Source organism: Chionomys nivalis, chromosome 3 (genome assembly GCF_950005125.1).
Source record: "Chionomys nivalis chromosome 3, mChiNiv1.1, whole genome shotgun sequence".
NCBI lineage: Eukaryota > Metazoa > Chordata > Mammalia > Rodentia > Cricetidae > Chionomys > Chionomys nivalis.
Genome location: NC_080088.1, coordinates 2416145 through 2425424, shown reverse-complemented (window position 1 = coordinate 2425424; position 9280 = coordinate 2416145).

Here is a 9280-nt window from a genome sequence, read left to right as displayed (position 1 = left end):
TCACCGAAGCAGCAGGATGTGATCTGTTCCACTGAAAAAAGGTACTGAGCCACATGGCTAACAGATCAGAAAAATGGGTTAATCAAGATGTGAGAGTTAGCCAGTGAGAGGCTTGAGCTAATAGGCCAATCAGCTTATAATTTATGAAGACCTGTGTGTGATTTTCTTTGGGGCTAAACAGTTGTGGGGGACCTGGTGGGAGGACAAAACCCACAAACAACAAGCAGGCCTGGCCCTGCTCATGTTACAAATGGGAAAGCAGTGATTTAACTAATACAATTTCCGTGTGGTTATTTCGGTTCTGGGCAGCTGGGACAAACAAGCAGCCCCCTCCCCTGCAACACACACCTTTCCCCCTTTTTTATTTAAATAAAAAGGAAGGCTTTAACTTTAAAATATTAAAATTACATGTAGCAAAACAGGCATCAAGCAAGACTTACAGTTATAATATTTATATTTACTTTATCTTTTATCATAACTAAGGAAAACTATAATTATAGCTATCTATTCTTCAATTCCATCAAATACTCCAGAAGGATATATTACCTAAGTAAACAGGAAGTGTATTATAAGCAATTTCCAAAACTCTAGAAATGACAGAGAATAAGTAATAGAGTAAGAAAAATAAGCCACATAAAAATGTAATATACAGCTTGGTGGTGGTGGCCCACGCCTTTAATCCCAGCACTCGGGAGGCAGAGGCAGGCGGATCTGTGAGTTCCAGGCCAGCCTGGTCTACAAGAGCTAGTTCCAGGACTGGAACCAAAAAGCTACAGAGAAACCCTGTCTCGAAAATCCAAAAAAAAAAAAAAAAAATGTAATATACACAGAGAGTCTGGATTATGCATATTATTGTGTTTTCTTTGAATTTTTTGACTGCAGAGAGACATTTGATTCTGGGGACTGCTAAGCTAAACCAATACATGTATTTTAAAGGTTTTGACTTCAAAGTTTGAGTCTAAGGATTGCTGCTTTGGAAAAGAGGTTCTTCTTTTGTTTCCCCAGAAGATGAGAACCTGTGGATTCCTTCCAGAGTAATGCAACTTGATGGAACAAGACCCCCCAAAAGGTCTCCATAAAGACCCCCAAAAATTACTTTGCCCAATAAAAAGCAGGAAGCAGTTTTGAGAGAACTATACCCAAATTCTCAAATATTGTTTGTAAAAGTTGGTTTACATTATGGGGGGATATGCTATAAAGAGACGAATAATTTGCATTGATAGGGATCTTGGTTTATTGGTACAAATTTAAGGTCAATTTTGTTATATGTATATTTTTGCTTTTGAATAAGGAATTGTGTTTGTGTAGCTCATTTAGAAATTTAATGTATAATGAAGAAATACAGATAATAGATAATCATCTGTAATAGTCAAGTGTGTAATCATGTTAGTTAGGTTTTCAAGATATATAGAGATATATTTCAGTTAGATAGGTATTCTTAAAATTTTTCAGAGACCTTCAGAATATGGCATTTAAATAACTTAGGACTTTTTATGACACGAGACACATCTGATCCTGGCAGCACCAATTACTTCAAGAGGAAGACGGTCATTGAAGAGACTCCTTATGGAGTTTGCTAGTCATTTGGACAAGAAAATACTCCTGCCTGGAGTGCTTGGTGTTATGCTGTGTGATAGTTTGAATGTAATTGGCCCCATAAGCTCATACAGAGTGCTGCTATTAGGAGGTATGGCCTTGTATGAAGTGTGTCACTGTGGGGGCAGACTTTGAGGTCTCATGTATGCCCAAGCACACTCACTACTTCTGTCTGCTTCCTGCTGCCTGCATGGCAATATGTAGGACACTCAGCCATTTCTCCGGCACCATGTCTTCCTGCAAACAGTCATGCTCCATCATGATGAAAATGGACTGCACCTCTGAAGTATAAGCCAGCCACCCCAATTAAATCCTTTCCTTTATAAGATTTGCTGAGGTCACGGTGTCACTGTGCACCAACGGAGAATCTAACCAAGTTGGTACCCGGGACTGGCTATTGTTGTGTTAGGCCTGACCATGTTTTTGTTTGGAGGAATTTGGACTTTGGTACTTTGAGTTAGGAAAGCAGTGGAATTCTGTAAGTGCTGTTTAATGGGCCATACAGTAGGAGCATGGAAGACAGTGGTGCTGAGAATGATTTGAACTTTGAGAATCAAGAGGTTTCAGAGGAGCAGAATTTAGTATGTTGTTGAGGGATCTCTTTCAGTCAATAGCCTTTAAGATAACAGCCCACTTTGGGTGTGGTCTCATGTACTATAAGTGCAGATGAAAAGCATGCACAGCCCCCTTCTTTCTGTGGGATTTGTTTCCAGTTTCCAGCACATGCGGATTGCTACTGATTGCTACCCTTACTGTCTGTTTATCCCCAAATAAATAAATCATTGTTATCCTCCATTCTGGGCTATTGTGGAACTCTTTGAAACAACTACAGTGTGTTGCCTAGAGATTGTTCTTGTGATATTTTGGTGAAGAATGTGGCTGATTTTTGCCCTTGTCTAAAGACTCTGCTTGGCCGGGCGGTGGTGGCGCACGCCTTTAATCCCAGCACTTGGGAGGCAGAGGCAGGCGGATCTCTGTGAGTTCGAGACCAGCCTGGTCTACAAGAGCTAGTTCCGGGACAGGCTCCAAAACCACAGAGAAACCCTGTCTCGAAAAACCAAAAATAAATAAATAAATAAATAAAGACTCTGCTTAAGACTAAAGTGAAGAATTTTTAATTAATTCCGTTGGCAGAGGAGATCTTAAATCATCCTAGTATAGTCTGTCAGGGAGTTACTAGTAGTAACACCAATGAAAATATATGATGAAAAGGAGCAAGTCGAGCAAATAAAAATGCAAAATGTACAGATTTGAGAAAAGACACCAGGAAGTGGAATAGAGCTAAATCCTGTGTTCAAAGAAATGAATGGATTAAAAAATTGAATAAAGGGAGTGATGACCTCAGGGTAAGGTCCTACCCATCTTGTGAAAAGGAATTAAAGAAAAGCTAGGTGTGGTGGTGCATGCACTCCAGAAGCAGAGGCTCTCAGATCTCTGAATTTGAGTCCAGCTTCATCTACAGAGCAAGTTCAAGGAAAGCTAACCTTAGGCAGTAGAGGTAACAATCAAAACCAAAAAGCTAGTAAAGATGTAATTGAATGAGGGGCCATGTTCCAGTCCCAGCAAGCAGCTGAACTTGGAAGCTTCAGTCATGCTGTTTCAACTTAAGAATTAAGAAGAGAAGAAACGGGGGCTGGAGAGATGGCTCAGTGGTTAAGAGCATTACCTGCTCTTCCAAAGGTCCTGAGTTCAATTCCCAGCAACCACATGGTGGCTCACAACCATCTGGAATGAGGTCTAGTGCCCTCTTCTGGCCTGCAGACATACACACAGACAGAATATTGTATACATAATAAATAAATTTAAAAAAAAAAAAGAAGAGAAGAAACGGATTATGGGATATACATCTCAGGGGATCCCTGCATAGAGATCCAGAGAGGCTATTTCATAAAGCCATGAAGCCGAAGCCTGGATTGCCTTGGAGATCCCAAGATGTTGGAGAAGCCAGAACTGTGGGATACCAGCCTAAGAGGTAGAAGTGTTAGAAAGCTGAAAGGGGTTGGATATCTGAAGAGCATTTCGACAGACATGGAACTGGAGTTTGGAGTTTTCCCAGCTGGTTTTAGGTCTTACTTTGATGCAATATTTCCTCACTATATTCCCTTCCCTATGTTTAGAATGATAATGTATATTCTGTGCCATTATATGTTGGGAATATATGATTCTCTTTTGATTTTACAGGGGATTACAGTTAAGAGATTGCATGAATCTCAGAAGAAACTTTGAACTTTGACTCTGTGATAGACCACGGGGACTTTTGAACTTATACTAAATGAATTTTTTTTTTTTTTTTTTTTCGAGACAGGGTTTCTCTGTGGTTTTGGAGCCTGTCCTGGAACTAGCTCTTGTAGACCAGGCTGGTCTCGAACTCACAGAGATCCGCCTGCCTCTGCCTCCCGAGTGCTGGGATTAAAGGCGTGCGCCACCACCGCCCAGCATACTAAATGAATTTTGCATTACGATATTACTACAAGCTTCTGGGGGCAGGAAGTGGAATGTGGTAGTTTGAATGTATTTGGCCCCTGTAAGCTTATAGGGAGTGGCGTGATTAGGAGGCGTGGTTTTGATGGACGGGGTATGGCCTTGCTAGAGGAAGTTTGTCACTGTGGGGTGGGCTTTGAGGTCTCATATATGCCTAAGCCATACCTAGTTCTTCCGTACACTTCCTCTTGCTTGTATGCCCAGATGTAGGACACTCGGCTACTTCTCCAGCCCCCCCGCCCCCCGTGTCTGTCTGCAAGCAGTCATGGTCCACCATGATGGTAATGGATTGAACCTCTGAACTCTGTAAGAGAGCCAGCCACCCCAATTAAATGCTTTCCTTTATAAGAGTTGCCTTTAATCCCAGCACTTGGGAGGCAGAGGCACGCGGATCTCTGTGAGTTCGAGACCAGCCTGGTCTACAAGAGCTAGTTCCAGGACAGGCTCCAAAGCCACAGAGAAACCCTGTCTCAAAAAAGCAAAAAAAAAAAAAAAAAAAAAAAAAAAAAAAAAAAAGAGTTGCCGTGGTCATGGTATATCTTTGCAGTAATAGAAACCTTAGCCAAGACACTTTCTCAAAACATAATTGTTTTAGAGCCCTCCCCAATTGCAGCACGGGGAATAAATAGAGCCGAGGTCACAGAAAGCAAGAGTTCTAACACTTAACTCCTCCCCAACCCTACAAATCCTTTCTTCCAGTCCATTAAAATGCTCTAAAACCAGGCAGTGGAGGTTCACACCTTTAAGCTCAGCATTAAGGAGACGGACGCAGGCAGCTCTCTGTGAGTTTGAGGCCAGCCTGGTCTACAGAGCTAGTTCCAGGACAGCTAGAGCTGTTACACAGAGAAACCCTGTCTCGAAAAACCAACATAAATAAATAAATACCTGCATTCTTGTCTTCGTCTCAGTCCTTCATCCCAGAAGACTGACAGTTCTGCCCTGCTTCCTGATGGCAAGTCTGTTCTCTCAACAGTTGTTCTGTGAGATTCCAGTATGATTAGCAGAGGGGGACATTTTCTTCTGGTCAGTAGGTAAAGAAGACCCTGCCAAAAGGAAACCCTGCTCGTGGACATCTGACTCATGGGACAAACATTTCTCTGTGGTTAAACTGTCATCTAAATTTAAACCTCTCAGCCAAAGTGACTACAATGTCTTTATTTCAGGACTCCACATGTACACGGGAACTGGACTCTTCAGCATTGCTTTGCCTTCTCTGCCCAGTGTTTTGAGTCTTTGAGTGTTCTCCAGCCTGTAGATAGTAAGCTGGGAGGATGGTACAAAGGAATCCAGGTACTTCATGTCATAGAGCAGGTGTTAGCGTTTAGACATACTCTATATATCACATACATGTAGTAAAGATCAATATTTCATTGAATCATTTGAATTTTGAGTTGTTTTAATTTTTGTGTGCATGTGTGTGAGTGCATGTACCCAGTGCACATGTGGAGGTCAGAGGACACCTCTTGGGAGTTGATTCTCTCCTTCAATATGTGGGTCCCAGGATTCGAACTCAGCCATCTGGCTTGATGTCAATCATCTTTACTCCAGGTCATCCCATTAGCCCTATGTTTCTTATTAAATATGGTATTATCCCCCTACCCCTTTTTTTCCTGGTTTTTCAAGACAAGGTTTCTCTGTATAGTCCTGGCTGTCTGGGAACTATGTAGACCAGGCTGTCCTAGAACTCACTATGTGGACCAGACTGGTCTCAGACTCAGAGATCCACCTGCCTATGCCTTCCAAACGCTGGGATTAAAGGCACACTTTTTGTTTTTTTGAGACAGGGTTTCTCTATTTAGCTCTAGCTGTCCTAAAACTCACTGTATAGACCAGGCTGGCCTCAGATTCTGAAATCCACATGTCTCCTGAGTACTGGGATTAAAGGAGAGTACCACCACCCACTCCCTGACTTTTTCCTTTAATTAATTGGTTTTGAAATAGTGTGTTGCTGTGCTGCCTAGGCTGACAGCAAACTCCTAAGGCCGAAGTGAGTTTCCTGTCTCAGCCTCCCAAACAGCTAGGAGCACGGTCCTGTGTTAGCTCTGATTCTCCAGTCCCAGCCGCTCAAGTGCTAGGATCACTGGCCTGTTCAACATCCTGTCCTGGGGGCATCAAGCCCAGAGCTTCATGAATGCTGGGAAATGCTCAACCCACCAGCAGTATCCCTCAGTTAGGCAAAGGCTACCTGGACATAAAGTCAGAAACATAATCCACAAAATAAAAGTAGATGATTATTCTACTAGTTATTCATGACTGCATAACTAAACTGATTATCCTCTAAATAATTTAAAGCAACACTCATGAGCTAGGCATGGTGGCTCACGTCTTTAATCCCAGCACTTGGGAGGCAGAGGCAGGCCGATCTCGGAGTTCTTAATAATAAAAACCCGAAGTCAGATATTAGGGGTGAAAGCCGAGAGATCAGAGAAGCAGTGCAGCAGCCACTAGAGAGACCTTTTACCTCTACTGATCCTCAGCCTGAAGGGGCGATCCTATCTCTGTGAGTCCTCAGACTTCATCTCCAGGCAGCTGCCTCGGACCACGTCTCTGCCCAGCCACATACCTTCCTGTCTCCATCTCCCTAGTGCTGAGATTAAAGGCGTGGGACTCCCGAGTCCTGAGATTAAAGGTGTGAGCCACCACCTCCTGGCCTCTAGTGGCTTAGCTCTGCACTCTGATCTTCAGGCAAGCTTTGTTAAAACACAAACAAAACATTACTACACAGGCCAGACTGGTCTATTAAGCAAATTCTAGGACAGCAAGGACTACAACAGAGAAACTCTGCCTTGGAAAACCATAAATAAAATAACAACTAAAACAATGTACATGTTTCCCTTCACTATGTGTGGATCAGAAAGAAGTCCAGGTTTAGCTCAGCACTCTGTCTCAGAGTATCAGCCTGGCTGTTCAGTTGAAACTATCACCAGGTACGGCCTGGCATTGTAATCCATGCCTTTAGCCCCAGCAGTCAGGAGGCAGAGGCAGGTATAGCCAGGGCTACTTAGTGAGTTCCAGGCCAGTCAGGGATACATAGTAAGACCCAGTCTCAAGAGGCTGAGACAGGAGAATCATGAGTTTGAAGTCAGTTTGAGTTACATAGGAAGTGCCCTGTTTTAAATAATAATTAAACTAAATCTCAGACTGGACATGGCCGTAGCTGCCTTGGGAGCTCAAGGCCAGCCTGGACTACAGGAGACCCTGCCTCAAAACAAAACAATAACAAAAAACTGAACCCACTGAGTTGGAGAGATGGCTCAGAGGTTAAGAGCACTGACTGTTCTTCCAGAGGTCCTGAGTTCAATTCCCAGCAACCACATGGTGACTCACAACTCTCTATATAGTGAGATCTGGCACCCTCTTCTGGCCTTCAGGCAAGCATGCAAGCAGAAATATATATATATATATTGAATAAATCTTAAAAATAAAAAAAAAACCTGAACCCACAATGGCATACCAAGACAACTCTTTTCATGAAGGAAATTTAGTTTGACCTAAATTTATTTTATTCATTTATTTTATTTGTTTCCAGACAGAGTTGCTCTGTGTAGTCTGGCTGTCCTGAAACTTGTTCTTATAGACCAGATTTGCCTTGAACTCAGAGATCCTCCTAGATGCTGGGATTAAAGGCGTGTACCAGTAATCACAGCACATGCTGGCAGGGATGAAGGAACCTTCGTAAATTGATGTTAGGAATGCAGCAAGAAACACTGAAAAGCAGGTTTCCAAATGGCAAGGTTGCTCAATAGCTCCCAAGCCTGATGACCTGAATTTAATCCCTGCGACCTACATGGTAAATTCCACAAGTTGTCCTCAGACAAACAATTGTTAAAAGAAAAGATGTTTAGAGTGAGGAGGTGGTGGCGCACTCGGGAGGCAGAGGCAGGCGGATCTCTGAGTTCCAGGGCAGCCTGGTCTACAGAGTGAGTTCCAGGATTGGCTAGGGCTACACAGAGAAACCTTGTCTCAAAAAACACAAACAAGGGCTGGAGAGATGGCTCAGTGGTTAAGAGCATTGCCTGCTCTTCCAAAGGTCCTGAGTTCAATTCCCGGCAACCACATGGTGGCTCACAACCATCTGTAATGAGGTCTGGTGCCCTCTTCTGGCCTACATACAGACAGAATATTGTATACATAATAAATATTTTTTTTAAAAAGGAAAAAAACACAAACAAAACAAAGAAGGGAAGGAAGGAAGGAAGGAAGGAAGGAAGGAAGGAAGGAAGGAAGGAAGGAAGACAAAGAAAAGTTGGTTAGAGCTATGATGGTAATCTCAGCACTCTGGCAGGAGGCTATGGCTGGTGAACCACAGCCAGGTCTACAAAGTGAAACTTGGTATCCAAAACAAACAAACAAACAAACAAACAAACAAAAACAAAAAACACTGGATTTGATGCTGTATACCTCTAATCCCAGCGGTTTGTTTGGAGATCAGGAGTTCATGGCTAGTCTCAGCTACACAGGGAGGGAGCCTGACCAGGGATGGTGAGGTGTCTCGGGAAAGGGGCCATGGTAAACGTGTCTGTTGCCCCAATCCCAGGGGCCCACATGGTAGGACAGCACTGACTCCCAAAAATCGTTTTCCGAGTTCCACATGTTCACTGTGGTACTTGCACTCACACATATAAACACTAAATTGAAAAGTTTCTGCACCCCAAAAAGCTTCTCCACCGACGCAATAATCCTTATCAGACCAAATCAAATCAGATTAGAAAAAGCCCAGGTTTAATGGATACAAACACTCTCAAAAGGTTTTCCAGTCCCCCCCAGAGAGGAGACAGTAAGGAAGACCGGAAAATACCCTGTGGGAGTGGTCTTGAGCATCTCTGGGGAAGGGTCATCATTTGACAGGGTTTCTTGGGGCAGAGTCTGGACTGAGGCAACACCCAGGGGAGGGGGCTTGGGCTGGAGACTCTTGCCTTGGGTATATGGATGCCTGGGGCCGGGGTGTGGCTTCCATCCAAACATTCCAGAGTCTTTGAATATATGGATGCCAGGGACTGGAGCGACGCTTCCACCCAAACATAAATAAATACATGAAATTTGAATGTATGCTAAAATAAAAGCTAAGCATAAACTAAGCATCCAAGTGGGACGTACATGTACAGGGTAGGTCTCTCAGATCTCGTGTATTCCAGGTCTGCCAAGCTGGCGACGTCCCCTGCCTGGTAAGATCCGTGTAAGAAAGCTGCCAGGGAGCTAAAGT